This window comes from Theobroma cacao, chromosome 3 (genome assembly GCF_053813885.1).
Source record: "Theobroma cacao isolate CCN51 chromosome 3, ASM5381388v1, whole genome shotgun sequence".
NCBI classification, from domain to species: domain Eukaryota; kingdom Viridiplantae; phylum Streptophyta; class Magnoliopsida; order Malvales; family Malvaceae; genus Theobroma; species Theobroma cacao.
Genome location: NC_142641.1, coordinates 23,932,052 through 23,952,190, shown reverse-complemented (window position 1 = coordinate 23,952,190; position 20,139 = coordinate 23,932,052).

Sequence of the window (20,139 nt, the reverse complement as noted above, 5' to 3'; positions counted from 1 at the left end):
AAACAGATTGTAATTGATTGTTTACCTCGTGAAACGTAAAGCGAAAGCTATCCATTGAAAAGAAAGGTTTATTTATAGTCACTCATGGCTACGAAAGCCTTAATACTCGCTTTAAATGCTTTTATAATCCCATAATTGAATTTAATTTTATTTTTTTCATTTTTTCATTAAAACAGATCGTAATCGATTGTTTACCTCGAGAAACGTGAAGCGAAAGCCATCTATTGAAAAGAAAAGTTTATTTATAGTCACTAAAGCCTACGAAAGCCTTATTACTCGCTTTAAATGCTTTTATAATCCCATAATTGAATTTAATTTCATTTTTTTCATTTTTTGATTAAAACATATCGTAATTAATTGTTTACCTCGGGAAACATGAAGCCAAAGCCATCCATTGACAAGTAAAGTTTATTTATAGTCACTAAAGATTACGAAAGCCTTATTACTCGCTTTAAATGCTTTTATAATCCCATAATTGAATTTAATTTGATTTTTTTTACATTTTTTGATTAAAACAGATTATAATTGATTGTTTACCTCGGAAAACGTGAAGCGAAAACTATCCATTGAAAAGAAAAGTTTATTTACAGTCACTCAAGGCTACAAAAGCCTTATTACTCGCTTTAAATGCTTTTATAATCCCATAATTGAATTTAATTTGATTTTTTTTACATTTTTTGATTAAAACAGATTGTAATTGATTGTTTACCCCGGGAAACGTGAAGCGAAAGCTATCCATTGAAAAGAAAAGTTCATTTATCGTCACTCATGGCTACGAAAGCCTTATTACTCGCTTTAAATGCATTTATAAACCCATAATCGAATTTAATTTAATTTTTTTTTATTTTTTGATTAAAACAGATCGTAATTGATTGCTTACCTTGGGAAACGTGAAGCAAAAGCTATCCATTGAAAAGAAAAGTTTATTTATAGTCACTAAAGCCTACGAAAGCCGTATTACTCGCTTTAAATGCTTTTATAATCCCATAATTGAATTTAATTTGATTTTTTTTACATTTTTTGATTAAAACAGATTGTAATTGATTGTTTACCTCGGAAAACGTGAAGCGAAAGCTATGCATTGAAAAGAAAGGTTTATTTATAGTCACTCATGGCTATGAAATCCTTATTACTCGCTTTAAATGCTTTTGTAATCCCTTAATTGAATTTAATTTCATTTTTTTTCATTTTTTGATTAAAACAGATCGTAATCGATTGTTTATCTCGGGAAACGTGAAGCGAAAGCCATCCATTGAAAAGAAAAGTTTATTTATATTCACTAAAGCCTACGAAAGCCTTATTACTCGCTTTAACTGCTTTTATAATCCCATAATTGAATTTAATTTCATTTTTTTTCATTTTTTGATTAAAACAGATCGTAATTGATTGTTTACCTCGGGAAACATGAAGCCAAAGCCATCCATTGACAAGAAAAGTTTATTTATAGTCACTAAAGCCTACGAAAGCCTTATTACTCGCTTTAAATGCTTTTATAATCCCATAATTGAATTTAATTTGATTTTTTTTACATTTTTTGATTAAAACAGATTGTAATTGATTGTTTACCTCGGGAAACGTGAAGCGAAAGCTATCCATTGAAAAGAAAAGTTTATTTACAGTCACTCATGGCTACAAAAGCCTTATTACTCGCTTTAAATGCTTTTATAATCCCATAATTGAATTTAATTTGATTTTTTTTACATTTTTTGATTAAAACAGATTGTAATTGATTGTTTACCTCGAGAAACGTGAAGTGAAAGCTATCCATTGAAAAGAAAAGTTCGTTTATCGTCACTCATGGCTACGAAAGCCTTATTACTCGCTTTAAATGCTTTTATAAACCCATAATTGAATTTAATTTAATTTTTTTTTATTTTTTGATTAAAACATATCGTAATTGATTGCTTACCTCGGGAAACGTGAAGCGAAAGCTATCCATTGAAAAGAAAAGCTTATTTATAGTCACTAAAGCCTACGAAAGCCGTATTACTCGCTTTAAATGCTTTTATAATCCCATAATTGAATTTAATTTGATTTTTTTTACATTTTTGATTAAAACAGATTGTAATTGATTGTTTACCTCGGGAAACGTGAAACGAAAGCTATCCATTGAAAAGAAAAGTTTATTTATAGTCACTAAAGCCTACGAAAGCCGTATTACTCGCTTTAAATGCTTTTATAATCCCATAATTGAATTTAATTTGATTTTTTTTACATTTTTGATTAAAACAGATTGTAATTGATTGTTTACCTCGGGAAACGTGAAACGAAAGCTATCCATTGAAAAGAAAAGTTCGTTTATCGTCACTCATGGCTACGAAAGCCTTATTACTCGCTTTAAATGCTTTTATAAACCCATAATTGAATTTAATTTTATTTTTTTTACTTTTTGATTAAAACAGATCGTAATTGATTGTTTACCTCGAGAAACGTGAAGCGAAAGCTATCCATTGAAAAGAAAAGCTTATTTATAGTCACTAAAGCCAACGAAAGCCTTATTACTCGCTTTAAATGCTTTTATAATCCCATAATTGAATTTAATTTGATTTTTTTTACATTTTTTGATTAAAACAGATTGTAATTGATTGTTTACCTCGGGAAACGTGAAGCGAAAGCTATCCATTGAAAAGAAAAGTTTATTTACAGTCATTCATGGCTACAAAAGCCTTATTACTCGCTTTAAATGCTTTTATAATCCCATAATTGAATTTAATTTTATTTTTTTTATATTTTTTGATTAAAACAGATTGTAATTGATTGTTTACCTCGAGAAACGTGAAACGAAAGCTATCCATTGAAAAGAAAAGTTCATTTATCGTCACTACTGGCTACGAAAGCCTTATTAATCGCTTTAAATGCTTTTATAAACCCATAATTGAATTTAATTTCATTTTTTTTTATTTTTGATTAAAACAGATCGTAATCGATTGTTTACCTCGAGAAACGTGAAGCGAAAGCCATCTATTGAAAAGAAAAGTTTATTTATAGTCACTGAAGCCTACGAAAGCCTTATTACTCGCTTTAAATGCTTTTATAATCCCATAATTGAATTGAATTTCCTTTTTTTTTATTTTTTGATTAAAACAGATCGTAATTGATTGTTTACCTCCTGAAACATGAAGCCAAAGCCATCCATTGACAAGAAAAGTTTATTTATAGTCACTAAAACCTACGAAAGCCTTATTACTCGCTTTAAATGCTTTTATAATCCCATAATTGAATTTAATTTCATTTTTTTTTATTTTTTGATTAAAACAGATCGTAATTGATTGTTTACCTCCTGAAACATGAAGCCAAAGCCATCCATTGACAAGAAAAGTTTATTTATAGTCACTAAAGCCTACGAAAGCCTTATTACTCGCTTTAAATGCTTTTATAATCCCATAATTGAATTTAGTTTGATTTTTTTTACATTTTTTGATTAAAACAGATTGTAATTGATTGTTTACCTCGGGAAACGTGAAGCGAAAGCTATCCATTGAAAAGAAAAGTTTATTTACAGTCACTCATGGCTACAAAAGCCTTATTACTCGCTTTAAATACTTTTATAATCCCATAATTGAATTTAATTTGAATTTTTTTACATTTTTTGATTAAAACAGATTGTAATTGATTGTTTACCTCGTGAAACGTAAAGCGAAAGCTATCCATTGAAAAGAAAGGTTTATTTATAGTCACTCATGGCTACGAAAGCCTTATTACTCGCTTTAAATGCTTTTATAATCCCATAATTGAATTTAATTTTATTTTTTTCATTTTTTGATTAAAACAGATCGTAATCGATTGTTTACCTCGAGAAACGTGAAGCGAAAGCCATCTATTGAAAAGAAAAGTTTATTTATAGTCACTAAAGCCTACGAAAGCCTTATTACTCGCTTTAAATGCTTTTATAATCCCATAATTGAATTTAATTTCATTTTTTTTCATTTTTTGATTAAAACAGATCGTAATTAATTGTTTACCTCGGGAAACATGAAGCCAAAGCCATCCATTGACAAGTAAAGTTTATTTATAGTCACTAAAGATTACGAAAGCCTTATTACTCGCTTTAAATGCTTTAATAATCCCATAATTGAATTTAATTTGATTTTTTTTACATTTTTTGATTAAAACAGATTGTAATTGATTGTTTACCTCGGGAAACGTGAAACGAAAGCTATCCATTGAAAAGAAAAGTTTATTTACAGTCACTCAAGGCTACAAAAGCCTTATTACTCGCTTTAAATGCTTTTATAATCCCATAATTGAATTTAATTTGATTTTTTTTACATTTTTTGATTAAAACAGATTGTAATTGATTGTTTACCCCGGGAAACGTGAAGCGAAAGCTATCCATTGAAAAGAAAAGTTCATTTATCGTCACTCATGGCTACGAAAGCCTTATTACTCGCTTTAAATGCATTTATAAACCCATAATCGAATTTAATTTAATTTTTTTTTATTTTTTGATTAAAACAGATCGTAATTGATTGCTTACCTCGGGAAACGTGAAGCGAAAGCTATCCATTGAAAAGAAAAGCTTATTTATAGTCACTAAAGCCTACGAAAGCCGTATTACTCGCTTTAAATGCTTTTATAATCCCATAATTGAATTTAATTTGATTTTTTTTACATTTTTTGATTAAAACAGATTGTAATTGATTGTTTACCTCGGGAAACGTGAAGCGAAAGCTATCCATTGAAAAGAAAGGTTTATTTATAGTCACTCATGGCTATGAAATCCTTATTACTCGCTTTAAATGCTTTTGTAATCCCTTAATTGAATTTAATTTCATTTTTTTTCATTTTTTGATTAAAACAGATCGTAATCGATTGTTTATCTCGGGAAACGTGAAGCGAAAGCCATCCATTGAAAGGAAAAGCTTATTTATAGTCACTAAAGCCTACGAAAGCCGTATTACTCGCTTTAAATGCTTTTATAATCCCATAATTGAATTTAATTTGATTTTTTTTACATTTTTGATTAAAACAGATTGTAATTGATTGTTTACCTCGGGAAACGTGAAACGAAAGCTATCCATTGAAAAGAAAAGTTTATTTATAGTCACTAAAGCCTACGAAAGCCGTATTACTCGCTTTAAATGCTTTTATAATCCCATAATTGAATTTAATTTGATTTTTTTTACATTTTTGATTAAAACAGATTGTAATTGATTGTTTACCTCGGGAAACGTGAAACGAAAGCTATCCATTGAAAAGAAAAGTTCGTTTATCGTCACTCATGGCTACGAAAGCCTTATTACTCGCTTTAAATGCTTTTATAAACCCATAATTGAATTTAATTTTATTTTGTTTACTTTTTGATTAAAACAGATCGTAATTGATTGTTTACCTCGAGAAACGTGAAGCGAAAGCTATCCATTGAAAAGAAAAGCTTATTTATAGTCACTAAAGCCTACGAAAGCCTTATTACTCGCTTTAAATGCTTTTATAATCCCATAATTGAATTTAATTTGATTTTTTTTACATTTTTTGATTAAAACAGATTGTAATTGATTGTTTACCTCGGAAAACGTGAAGCGAAAGCTATCCATTGAAAAGAAAAGTTTATTTACAGTCATTCATGGCTACAAAAGCCTTATTACTCGCTTTAAATACTTTTATAATCCCATAATTGAATTTAATTTTATTTTTTTTACATTTTTTGATTAAAACAGATTGTAATTGATTGTTTACCTCGAGAAACGTGAAACGAAAGCTATCCATTGAAAAGAAAAGTTCATTTATCGTCACTACTGGCTACGAAAGCCTTATTAATCGCTTTAAATGCTTTTATAAACCCATAATTGAATTTAATTTCATTTTTTTTTATTTTTGATTAAAACAGATCGTAATCGATTGTTTACCTCGAGAAACGTGAAGCGAAAGCCATCTATTGAAAAGAAAAGTTTATTTATAGTCACTGAAGCCTACGAAAGCCTTATTCCTCGCTTTAAATGCTTTTATAATCCCATAATTGAATTGAATTTCCTTTTTTTTTATTTTTTGATTAAAACAGATCGTAATTGATTGTTTACCTCCTGAAACATGAAGCCAAAGCCATCCATTGACAAGAAAAGTTTATTTATAGTCACTAAAGCCTACGAAAGCCTTATTACTCGCTTTAAATGCTTTTATAATCCCATAATTGAATTTAATTTCATTTTTTTTTATTTTTTGATTAAAACAGATCGTAATTGATTGTTTACCTCCTGAAACATGAAGCCAAAGCCATCCATTGACAAGAAAAGTTTATTTATAGTCACTAAAGCCTACGAAAGCCTTATTACTCGCTTTAAATGCTTTTATAATCCCATAATTGAATTTAGTTTGATTTTTTTTACATTTTTTGATTAAAACAGATTGTAATTGATTGTTTACCTCGGGAAACGTGAAGCGAAAGCTATCCATTGAAAAGAAAAGTTTATTTACAGTCACTCATGGCTACAAAATCCTTATTACTCGCATTAAATGCTTTTATAATCCCATAATTGAATTTAATTTGAATTTTTTTACATTTTTTGATTAAAACAGATTGTAATTGATTGTTTACCTCGTGAAACGTAAAGCGAAAGCTATCCATTGAAAAGAAAGGTTTATTTATAGTCACTCATGGCTACGAAAGCCTTATTACTCGCTTTAAATGCTTTTATAATCCCATAATTGAATTTAATTTCATTTTTTTTATTTTTTGATTAAAACAAATCGTAATCGATTGTTTACCTCGAGAAACGTGAAGCGAAAGCCATCTATTGAAAAGAAAAGTTTATTTATAGTCACTAAAGCCTACGAAAGCCTTATTACTCGCTTTAAATGCTTTTATAATCCCATAATTGAATTTAATTTCATTTTTTTCATTTTTTGATTAAAACAGATCGTAATCGATTGTTTACCTCGAGAAACGTGAAGCGAAAGCCATCTATTGAAAAGAAAAGTTTATTTATTGTAAAACCTGACCCTATAAATACATGTCATGACATACATGCACTGAGTAGCATGTTATTATGCTAGGAAAGCACATAAGAAAAGACGAAACTCGATATCGTACCTAACGGTACACTTGAGTTGATTTAACCTCGAACTAGTTCAAATAGGAATTGTAGGATGAAATTTAATATTTTATAGTTCAGGAATGACTAAAAATGATTGTTCGGAGTTCGAGGGTTCATTTGGGGTAAAATTAGAAATTTTGATATTCAAGGGCAAAATCGTCATTTTGCCACCTAAGATAATAATTTGATCATGGAGTGAAATTTTTGACCAAGATTAACTATTTGGAGTATAATTTAATGATAGGAAGTGAAAAAAGTTTAATTCTGGTGATTTTTGGAGTGTAGGGGCAAAATCGTAATTTTGCCACCCATGGACAAAATTTGAGATTTTGAGAGAATTTTGATCAAATTTGACAAATTGGAGAATGGTATGAGTATAAGGGATGAAAAATATGTCTATGGGCAATTTTTCAATTTTTGGGGCAAAAATGTAATTTTTGACTTTTACGGGGGCAAAAGTGTAAATTGCAAAAATTACTCCACCGAGACTTTGGATGAGTCTGAGAATTTTATCTAAGCTATGAATATATGAGACAAGTGTATGGTGAAAATTTGGAAACAAATGGATGAAATTTTAAAAATGGGCCAATGGGAAAGTGACACATGGCATTTTTTAATGAAATAATATTATTTTAATGAAAAGTCAGCCATTTAAACCCAAATTTTGAGTGCTGGCCGGCCATAAGGAAGAAAAACAGAGGAAATAGAGAGGAAAGGAAGAAGAAAAGAAAAACCAAAGAGAAACAAGAAAATTCAAAGAGAAATTCGCGGTTTTCGACCGTTTACGCGTCTAACGGTAAGATTTTTCGATTTTAGCTTGATTTCTACCTTTCCTATGCCTTTATTTCCATTTAGCATGCTTGAGGAGAGAGATCAAAAAGTGATATCAAGGGCTGGACGAAATTCTAGGAGAGAGAAATTGAAATTTTTAGGTTTTGATTTTTAGTTAAATTGATAGTTTTAGTTAGTTAAATGTGTTTAGAAATTAAATTGGGCAAGAAATCAGTAAATTTTCACAATACCCACTCTTGGCTGGATGCTCAATGCTGTACAATGATGATGAATTGATTTTATTCTAAGGAAAATGAAGAGAAATGATGAAAAACGATTAAACGTGATAGAAAAACAAAGTAGAAAATTTACCGAGTTAATGTCCCATTTTTGGCCGAATTTTCCAAGGAAGGGAGTGAGCTGATTTTGTTGTTTTTAGAAGGTTATTGGCTGATATTTAATGGTTAGAAATGTTGGAGAGAGAATGGGATGATTTAGAGCTAAAATGGAGCGCGTTCGCAATTTATCGGGCAAAGTGCCAAAAATAGGTTAATACCGCATTTAAGTCGTTTTAGGCTATTGCATTTCATACCATGCATTAGTATAGGATTTAAGTTAATTATATAGTGATTTAGCATCAATGTGATGAATTGTGTAAATTTTTGTAATGTGTCTAGGAGGAGAGCCTTCCGGAAAAGGCAAAGAAGTCGTACCCGACGAGTAGTGATCGGGGCGCTTGAAAGCTTTTATTTTGTACAAACAGTGAGTAAACTTATTATTATTGTAAATTATCTAGAGTTTATTTTAAATGCCCTTTATGTATTTTATGAAATGAGAACGAGATTAAAACGGGATTTTTGATGTTTTAGGAATAAATGTGACAAATAAAAATATATTGTATTGATTATGAAATTGAGTAATTGGAGGCTACAAATTGACTTGAAAAATATATATTTTCCTAGGAATGGCTTATGAGAAATGAGTATATGTGGCTATATTTTGTGAATGCATTGGGAAATTTATGTAAGTTGATTTTACTATGCAGGCTGGATAAATAAATAAAAGCCACGCTATACTGTCGAAATTTTATTAAAATTGGTGGGTTAGTCACTGCAGTGACGGGTTTCCGTGGACTGCCTATTAGAGGGGCACGGTAAACCCAGTTATATAGTTACTCCGGTTGTAGAGGCGAGGAGGGTAACTCCCGGGGTAGTATTAGAGCTCACTTCACGTCGAACCCCCACGTGAATGTGTAACTCGGCCAACGCCAAGGGACGGCTGGTTTTAAAAATAAAAATGTGTTTCACGTGTGAATATTTTAACACCCTTGGCGGACTCGGTTAGATGCCTCGGCCAAGGTATCCCCGAGGATTAGTTTTGGCTTGAGCCTTGTTTTAATAAAAGACATAAGCCTTAACAATTGTTTTGGTAAATTACAAATATTTTATGGTTTAAGAAATAAATTGAAAACATTATGAAATGGGTTGAAATTTATTGTTTAAACTTGCCTCCATTTTACTCGCCTTTAGATATTTATGATAATGTCTGTTTACTCATTGGGATTGCAAAATCTCACCCAACTCCTTTCCACCCATTCCAGGTTCAGTATAGACTGTAGATAGCTGATCCCATCGAGGACTACTATTGGATCTGCATTTTCCAAATCGTAGGTTCACAGTCCTCTTTACTTTTGTTTATTCGGGGGCCCTCTGGTTATTGTAAATTAAATTAAATATTTTGGCTTACTGTATTTCAGTATGTATAAATTTATTTAGCTTTTACGCTATAAAAATTATTCACGTATAACTTTATAAATATTGTTTTATAAGAAAATAGAATATTTCCCTTAATATTTCTTTTATTTTCTTATTTTATTCAAATAATCGTAATTTCGTTTTAAATGAAGATTTTAGACTTTTAAACTCATTTTGAATATGAATTATGTATTTTGTACTTGTATATTACGTTTTAGCCAGTTTTGAAATTTTTGAGAAAAAAAAAATGACCAAAATACCCCTATGTGGCGAAAATTTTATTTTGATTGTTTTTGATCTAAAATAGTATATATTCTCTAAAGACTCGATATCTAACAATGATTGCTCACAAGAAAGGAAAGAAACTGATATGTAAGCCTTGCGGGGTTCCGGTTGGCATTCCGGATAATGAGTGTCAATCGGGACGTCGCGGCGATTGTCATGGGCCTGAGGGAGGTTCCGGGTCGTGACAATTCGATTGGTATCAGAGCTTTTGGTTTTAAAGATAAGAGTTTTTGGTTTTAAAGTGGTTTTAAAAATTTACCATATCAGTGTGGCCCCGGATTAAGTTAAGTTAGGTTGAATAGAATGCATGCATTTTCATATAGAGCCTAAGGTTCCCTAAGCTTACTCGTTTTCTCTTATAGATTATTATGCCTCCTCGACGCGGACGCCCACCTCTCACTAGATCGGTTGGGAGGGGAAGAGGTCGTTCCCAACGTCATCAGCCAAATACCATAGAGGACGAATCAGCTGCATCTACCCTTCAAGCAGCACCTGCTGCTGAGCAGGCCGATAGTCCTCCACATCCTCCATCTCCTCAGCCACCTACGGGTATTCCCGCCATGCCTACTGAAGCAGCACAAGCATTGGCAGCTTTCTTTGCAGCAATGGCTGGTCAAGCTCAGACTGGTCAAGTTCCACCTGTAGTGCCTCCAACTACTCCTTTAGTTCCACCACCAGTACAGGATGTATCCATTTCCAAGAAACTGAAGGAGGCTAGGCAATTGGGTTGTGTATCTTTCACGGGTGAGTTGGATGCCACTGTGGCAAAAGACTGGATTAATCAGGTTTCAGAGACACTCTCTGATATGAGATTAGACGACGACATGAAGCTGATGGTGGCTACGAGATTATTAGAGAAGAGGGCTCGTACTTGGTGGAATTCGGTGAAGTCCCGTTCCGCTACTCCTCAGACATGGTCTGATTTTCTCAGGGAATTCGATGGTCAGTATTTCACTTATTTCCATCAGAAAGAAAAGAAGAGAGAATTTCTGAGTTTGAAACAGGGAAATCTAACTGTAGAGGAGTACGAGACTCGTTTTAACGAGTTGATGTTATATGTGCCGGATCTGGTGAAATCTGAGCAGGATCAGGCCAGCTATTTCGAGGAAGGGCTCCGTAATGAGATTAGAGAGCGAATGACAGTGACTGGTAGGGAGCCACATAAGGAGGTAGTACAGATGGCTTTACGGGCTGAGAAGCTCGCGACTGAGAATAGGAGGATTCGGACTGAGTTTGCAAAAAGGAGGAATCCTGGTATGTCTTCTAGTCATCCAGTAAAAAGAGGCAAGGACTCAACGACTTCAGGGAGCACTACTTCTGTTTCCGTGACATCTCCTCGACCTCCATTTCCACCATCACAGCAGAGACTTTCGAGGTTTAGCAGATCTGCTATGACTGGTTCTGGGAAGAGTTTCGGAGGTTCTGACAGATGCAGAAATTGTGGGAATTATCATAGTGGGCTATGTAGAGAGCCAACAAGATGTTTCCAATGTGGACAGATGGGTCATATTAGGAGTAATTGCCCACGGTTAGGACGAGCCACGGTAATTGCATCATCTTCACCAGCTCGCACTGATATACAGAGGAGAGATTCTTCTGGGTTGCCACCGAGACAGGGAGTGGCCATACGGTCCGGTGTGGAGAGTAATACCCCGGCACATCCACCTTCGAGACCACAGACTCGTACCTCGACAAGAGTTTTCGCTGTGACGGAAGATGAGGCACAAGTCCGACCTGGAGCAGTGACAGGTACTATGTCTTTATTTGATAAAGATGCTTATGTTTTGATAGATTCTGGCTCAGATAGGTCTTATATGAGCACCACATTTGCATCAATTGCTGATAGAAACTTGTCACCATTAGAGGAAGAAATTGTAATTCATACCCCTTTAGGAGAAAAGCTAGTTAGAAACAGTTGTTATAGAGACTGTGGGGTAAGGGTAGGCGAGGAAGAATTTAGGGGTGACTTAATTCCTCTAGAGATCTTGGATTTTGATCTAATATTGGGTATGGACTGGTTAACTGCACATCGGGCGAACGTGGATTGTTTCCGAAAGGAAGTTATTCTCCGAAATTCGGAGGGAGCAGAGATTGTGTTTGTAGGGAAACGTCGAGTATTACCGTCTTGTGTAATCTCGGCCATCAAAGCTTCGAAATTAGTGCAAAAAGGGTATCCGGCTTATTTGGCATACGTGATTGATACTTCAAATGGGGAACCTAAGTTAGAGGATGTCCCGATAGTAAGTGAGTTTTCTGATGTATTTCCTGATGATTTACCGGGACTGCCTCCTGATCGAGAGCTTGAGTTCCCTATTGATTTACTTCCGGGTACCGCACCTATTTCTATCCCTCCATATAGAATGGCTCCGGCAGAGTTGAAGGAGTTGAAAGTACAATTGCAAGAGTTGGTGGACAAGGGTTTTATACGCCCTAGTATATCTCCATGGGGAGCACCGATTTTATTTGTGAAAAAGAAAGACGGTACACTTCGATTATGTATCGATTACCGACAGCTTAACAGAATGACCATTAAGAACAAGTATCCGTTACCGAGGATTGATGATCTTTTCGATCAATTACAGGGAGCTACAGTGTTTTCCAAGGTTGATCTAAGGTCTGGGTATCATCAGTTGAGGATTAAAGAACAAGATGTACCCAAGACAGCGTTCAGGACTCGGTACGGTCATTATGAGTTCTTGGTCATGCCTTTCGGGTTAACTAACGCACCGGCAGCTTTTATGGATCTCATGAATAGGGTGTTCCACCCTTACTTGGACAAGTTTGTTATTGTGTTCATTGATGACATACTGGTTTACTCGAGAGATAATGATGAGCACGCTGCCCACTTGCGTATAGTATTACAAACTTTGAGGGAAAGACAGTTGTATGCAAAGTTTTCGAAGTGTGAGTTTTGGTTACAGGAAGTGGTATTCTTGGGACACGTAGTATCTAGAACTGGAATATATGTTGATCCTAAGAAAGTAGAGGCAATTTTACAATGGGAGCAACCTAAGACAGTGACGGAGATTCGTAGTTTTCTCGGATTAGCCGGTTATTATCGGAGGTTTGTTCAGGGGTTTTCCTTAATAGCAGCTCCTTTGACCCGTCTAACTCGTAAGGGAGTTAAGTTTGTGTGGGATGATGTTTGTGAGAATCGATTTCAGGAGCTAAAGAACAGGTTAACCTCCGCTCCCGTTTTAACACTTCCTGTTAATGGTAAGGGATTTGTAGTATATAGTGATGCCTCAAAGTTGGGGTTAGGGTGCGTATTGATGCAGGATGAAAAAGTTGTGGCTTATGCTTCTAGACAGCTAAAGAGGCATGAAGCAAATTACCCTACCCATGATTTAGAGTTAGCAGCAGTGGTGTTTGCTTTAAAAATCTGGAGGCATTACTTGTATGGTGAGCATTGTCGGATATTTACGGATCATAAGAGTTTAAAATATTTGCTCACCCAAAAGGAGCTTAATTTGAGGCAAAGGCGATGGTTGGAGTTGATAAAAGATTATGACTTGGTGATAGACTATCATCCGGGAAAGGCGAACGTTGTAGCTGATGCCTTAAGTCGTAAGTCTTCATCGTCTTTAGCAGCACTTCAGAGTTGTTATTTTTCAGCATTAATAGAGATGAAATCTCTTGGGGTCCAGTTGAGAAATGGTGAGGATGGATCCTTATTGGTAAACTTCATTGTGCGACCTTCGTTACTTAATCAGATCAAGGACATTCAGAGGTCTGATGATGAGTTAAGAAAAGAAATTCAAAAACTGACCGATGGGGGAGTCAGTGAGTTCAGATTTGGAGAGGATAACGTCTTGATGTTTAAAGATCGAGTTTGTGTTCCTGAGGGAAACCAGTTGAGACAAGCGATCATGGAAGAAGCCCATTCATCTGCCTATGCATTGCATCCCGGAAGCACCAAGATGTATAGGACTATCAGGGAGAATTATTGGTGGCCGGGTATGAAGCGAGACGTAGCAGAATTCGTAGCAAAGTGTCTCGTATGTCAGCAAGTTAAGGCGGAGCATCAGAGGCCAGCAGGTACACTTCAGTCTTTACCTGTTCCCGAGTGGAAATGGGAGCATGTAACTATGGATTTTGTTTTGGGATTATCGCGGACACAGAGGGGAAAGGATGCGATCTGGGTGATCATAGATCGGTTGACTAAGTCCGCTCATTTTTTAGCTGTCCATAGTACATACTCTATTGAGAAGCTGGCTCAGCTCTATATAGATGAGATTGTGAGGCTACATGGAGTTCCCGTTTCTATAGTGTCAGATCGAGATCCTCGATTCACTTCTCGATTCTGGCCGAAATTTCAAGAAGCTCTCGGAACCAAATTGAAATTTAGCACTGCTTTTCACCCACAGACGGATGGTCAGTCAGAGAGGACTATCCAGACCTTGGAGGATATGTTACGGGCTTGTGTCATTGACTTTATTGGGAGTTGGGACAGACATTTGCCATTGGTGGAGTTCGCGTATAATAACAGTTTTCAGTCTAGTATTGGGATGGCACCATACGAGGCTTTGTATGGAAGGAAGTGCCGAACTCCGCTCTGTTGGGATGAAGTAGGTGAAAGGAAGTTAGTGGGTGTGGAATTGATCGAGCTAACTAATGACAAGATCAAGGTTATACGAGAGAGGCTAAAGGTAGCCCAGGATAGGCAGAAGAGCTATGCAGATAAACGGAGAAAAGACTTGGAGTTTGAGATCGATGATAAAGTTTTTCTTAAGGTTTCTCCTTGGAAAGGTAATAATTTGAATACTTTGAAGTATTAAATCTTATTGATTATACTATCATGATAAATTATGGTGTTTTATTGGATAATGAAAGGTGTGATTCGATTTGCGAAGAGGGGAAAGCTCAACCCGAGATATATTGGACCATTCCGAATAATTGAAAGGATTGGACCAGTGGCTTATCGGTTAGAATTACCTCCAGAGTTAGATCGGATCCACAACGTTTTCCATGTCTCCATGCTTAAGAAATATGTACCAGATCCCTCTCACGTCCTCGAAGCACCTCCGATCGAGTTGCATGACGATTTGAAGTTCGAGGTACAACCTGTGAGTATCTTGGATCGAAAGGATCGAGTACTGAGAAACAAGAGTATTTCAATGGTCAAAGTGTTATGGAAAAGTGCTCGAATGGAGGAAATGACATGGGAAGTAGAGCATCAGATGAGGAACCAATACCCGCATCTATTTGTCGAATCTGGTAAGTGAAATTTTGAGGTCAAAATTTTATTTTTAGGGGGGTAGTATTGTAAAACCCGACCCTATAAATACATGTCATGACATACATGCACTGAGTAGCATGTTATTATGCTAGGAAAGCACATAAGAAAAGACGAAACTCGATATCGTACCTAACGGTACACTTGAGTTGATTTAACCTCGAACTAGTTCAAATAGGAATTGTAGGATGAAATTTAATATTTTATAGTTCAGGAATGACTAAAAATGATTGTTCGGAGTTCGAGGGTTCATTTGGGGTAAAATTAGAAATTTTGATATTCAAGGGCAAAATCGTCATTTTGCCACCTAAGATAATAATTTGATCATGGAGTGAAATTTTTGACCAAGATTAACTATTTGGAGTATAATTTAATGATAGGAAGTGAAAAAAGTTTAATTCTGGTGATTTTTGGAGTGTAGGGGCAAAATCGTAATTTTGCCACCCATGGACAAAATTTGAGATTTTGAGAGAATTTTGATCAAATTTGACAAATTGGAGAATGGTATGAGTATAAGGGATGAAAAATATGTCTATGGGCAATTTTTCAATTTTTGGGGCAAAAATGTAATTTTTGACTTTTACGGGGGCAAAAGTGTAAATTGCAAAAATTACTCCACCGAGACTTTGGATGAGTCTGAGAATTTTATCTAAGCTATGAATATATGAGACAAGTGTATGGTGAAAATTTGGAAACAAATGGATGAAATTTTAAAAATGGGCCAATGGGAAAGTGACACATGGCATTTTTTAATGAAATAATATTATTTTAATGAAAAGTCAGCCATTTAAACCCAAATTTTGAGTGCTGGCCGGCCATAAGGAAGAAAAACAGAGGAAATAGAGAGGAAAGGAAGAAGAAAAGAAAAACCAAAGAGAAACAAGAAAATTCAAAGAGAAATTCGCGGTTTTCGACCGTTTACGCGTCTAACGGTAAGATTTTTCGATTTTAGCTTGATTTCTACCTTTCCTATGCCTTTATTTCCATTTAGCATGCTTGAGGAGAGAGATCAAAAAGTGATATCAAGGGCTGGACGAAATTCTAGGAGAGAGAAATTGAAATTTTTAGGTTTTGATTTTTAGTTAAATTGATAGTTTTAGTTAGTTAAATGTGTTTAGAAATTAAATTGGGCAAGAAATCAGTAAATTTTCACAATACCCACTCTTGGCTGGATGCTCAATGCTGTACAATGATGATGAATTGATTTTATTCTAAGGAAAATGAAGAGAAATGATGAAAAACGATTAAACGTGATAGAAAAACAAAGTAGAAAATTTACCGAGTTAATGTCCCATTTTTGGCCGAATTTTCCAAGGAAGGGAGTGAGCTGATTTTGTTGTTTTTAGAAGGTTATTGGCTGATATTTAATGGTTAGAAATGTTGGAGAGAGAATGGGATGATTTAGAGCTAAAATGGAGCGCGTTCGCAATTTATCGGGCAAAGTGCCAAAAATAGGTTAATACCGCATTTAAGTCGTTTTAGGCTATTGCATTTCATACCATGCATTAGTATAGGATTTAAGTTAATTATATAGTGATTTAGCATCAATGTGATGAATTGTGTAAATTTTTGTAATGTGTCTAGGAGGAGAGCCTTCCGGAAAAGGCAAAGAAGTCGTACCCGACGAGTAGTGATCGGGGCGCTTGAAAGCTTTTATTTTGTACAAACAGTGAGTAAACTTATTATTATTGTAAATTATCTAGAGTTTATTTTAAATGCCCTTTATGTATTTTATGAAATGAGAACGAGATTAAAACGGGATTTTTGATGTTTTAGGAATAAATGTGACAAATAAAAATATATTGTATTGATTATGAAATTGAGTAATTGGAGGCTACAAATTGACTTGAAAAATATATATTTTCCTAGGAATGGCTTATGAGAAATGAGTATATGTGGCTATATTTTGTGAATGCATTGGGAAATTTATGTAAGTTGATTTTACTATGCAGGCTGGATAAATAAATAAAAGCCACGCTATACTGTCGAAATTTTATTAAAATTGGTGGGTTAGTCACTGCAGTGACGGGTTTCCGTGGACTGCCTATTAGAGGGGCACGGTAAACCCAGTTATATAGTTACTCCGGTTGTAGAGGCGAGGAGGGTAACTCCCGGGGTAGTATTAGAGCTCACTTCACGTCGAACCCCCACGTGAATGTGTAACTCGGCCAACGCCAAGGGACGGCTGGTTTTAAAAATAAAAATGTGTTTCACGTGTGAATATTTTAACACCCTTGGCGGACTCGGTTAGATGCCTCGGCCAAGGTATCCCCGAGGATTAGTTTTGGCTTGAGCCTTGTTTTAATAAAAGACATAAGCCTTAACAATTGTTTTGGTAAATTACAAATATTTTATGGTTTAAGAAATAAATTGAAAACATTATGAAATGGGTTGAAATTTATTGTTTAAACTTGCCTCCATTTTACTCGCCTTTAGATATTTATGATAATGTCTGTTTACTCATTGGGATTGCAAAATCTCACCCAACTCCTTTCCACCCATTCCAGGTTCAGTATAGACTGTAGATAGCTGATCCCATCGAGGACTACTATTGGATCTGCATTTTCCAAATCGTAGGTTCACAGTCCTCTTTACTTTTGTTTATTCGGGGGCCCTCTGGTTATTGTAAATTAAATTAAATATTTTGGCTTACTGTATTTCAGTATGTATAAATTTATTTAGCTTTTACGCTATAAAAATTATTCACGTATAACTTTATAAATATTGTTTTATAAGAAAATAGAATATTTCCCTTAATATTTCTTTTATTTTCTTATTTTATTCAAATAATCGTAATTTCGTTTTAAATGAAGATTTTAGACTTTTAAACTCATTTTGAATATGAATTATGTATTTTGTACTTGTATATTACGTTTTAGCCAGTTTTGAAATTTTTGAGAAAAAAAAAATGACCAAAATACCCCTATGTGGCGAAAATTTTATTTTGATTGTTTTTGATCTAAAATAGTATATATTCTCTAAAGACTCGATATCTAACAATGATTGCTCACAAGAAAGGAAAGAAACTGATATGTAAGCCTTGCGGGGTTCCGGTTGGCATTCCGGATAATGAGTGTCAATCGGGACGTCGCGGCGATTGTCATGGGCCTGAGGGAGGTTCCGGGTCGTGACATTTATAGTCACTAAAGCCTACGAAAGCCTTATTACTCGCTTTAAATGCTTTTATAATCCCATAATTGAATTTAATTTCATTTTTTTTCATTTTTTGATTAAAACAGATCGTAATTAATTGTTTACCTCGGGAAACATGAAGCCAAAGCCATCCATTGACAAGTAAAGTTTATTTATAGTCACTAAAGATTACGAAAGCCTTATTACTCGCTTTAAATGCTTTAATAATCCCATAATTGAATTTAATTTGATTTTTTTTACATTTTTTGATTAAAACAGATTGTAATTGATTGTTTACCTCGGGAAACGTGAAACGAAAGCTATCCATTGAAAAGAAAAGTTTATTTACAGTCACTCAAGGCTACAAAAGCCTTATTACTCGCTTTAAATGCTTTTATAATCCCATAATTGAATTTAATTTGATTTTTTTTACATTTTTTGATTAAAACAGATTGTAATTGATTGTTTACCCCGGGAAACGTGAAGCGAAAGCTATCCATTGAAAAGAAAAGTTCATTTATCGTCACTCATGGCTACGAAAGCCTTATTACTCGCTTTAAATGCATTTATAAACCCATAATCGAATTTAATTTAATTTTTTTTTATTTTTTGATTAAAACAGATCGTAATTGATTGCTTACCTCGGGAAACGTGAAGCGAAAGCTATCCATTGAAAAGAAAAGCTTATTTATAGTCACTAAAGCCTACGAAAGCCGTATTACTCGCTTTAAATGCTTTTATAATCCCATAATTGAATTTAATTTGATTTTTTTTACATTTTTTGATTAAAACAGATTGTAATTGATTGTTTACCTCGGGAAACGTGAAGCGAAAGCTATCCATTGAAAAGAAAGGTTTATTTATAGTCACTCATGGCTATGAAATCCTTATTACTCGCTTTAAATGCTTTTGTAATCCCTTAATTGAATTTAATTTCATTTTTTTTCATTTTTTGATTAAAACAGATCGTAATCGATTGTTTATCTCGGGAAACGTGAAGCGAAAGCCATCCATTGAAAAGAAAAGCTTATTTATAGTCACTAAAGCCTACGAAAGCCGTATTACTCGCTTTAAATGCTTTTATAATCCCATAATTGAATTTAATTTGATTTTTTTTACATTTTTGATTAAAACAGATTGTAATTGATTGTTTACCTCGGGAAACGTGAAACGAAAGCTATCCATTGAAAAGAAAAGTTTATTTATAGTCACTAAAGCCTACGAAAGCCGTATTACTCGCTTTAAATGCTTTTATAATCCCATAATTGAATTTAATTTGATTTTTTTTACATTTTTGATTAAAACAGATTGTAATTGATTGTTTACCTCGGGAAATGTGAAACGAAAGCTATCCATTGAAAAGAAAAGTTCGTTTATCGTCACTCATGGCTACGAAAGCCTTATTACTCGCTTTAAATGCTTTTATAAACCCATAATTGAATTTAATTTTATTTTGTTTACTTTTTGATTAAAACAGATCGTAATTGATTGTTTACCTCGAGAAACGTGAAGCGAAAGCTATCCATTGAAAAGAAAAGCTTATTTATAGTCACTAAAGCCTACGAAAGCCTTATTACTCGCTTTAAATGCTTTTATAATCCCATAATTGAATTTAATTTGATTTTTTTTACATTTTTTGATTCAAACAGATTGTAATTGATTGTTTACCTCGGAAAACGTGAAGCGAAAGCTATCCATTGAAAAGAAAAGTTTATTTACAGTCATTCATGGCTACAAAAGCCTTATTACTCGCTTTAAATACTTTTATAATCCCATAATTGAATTTAATTTTATTTTTTTTACATTTTTTGATTAAAACAGATTGTAATTGATTGTTTACCTCGAGAAACGTGAAACGAAAGCTATCCATTGAAAAGAAAAGTTCATTTATCGTCACTACTGGCTACGAAAGCCTTATTAATCGCTTTAA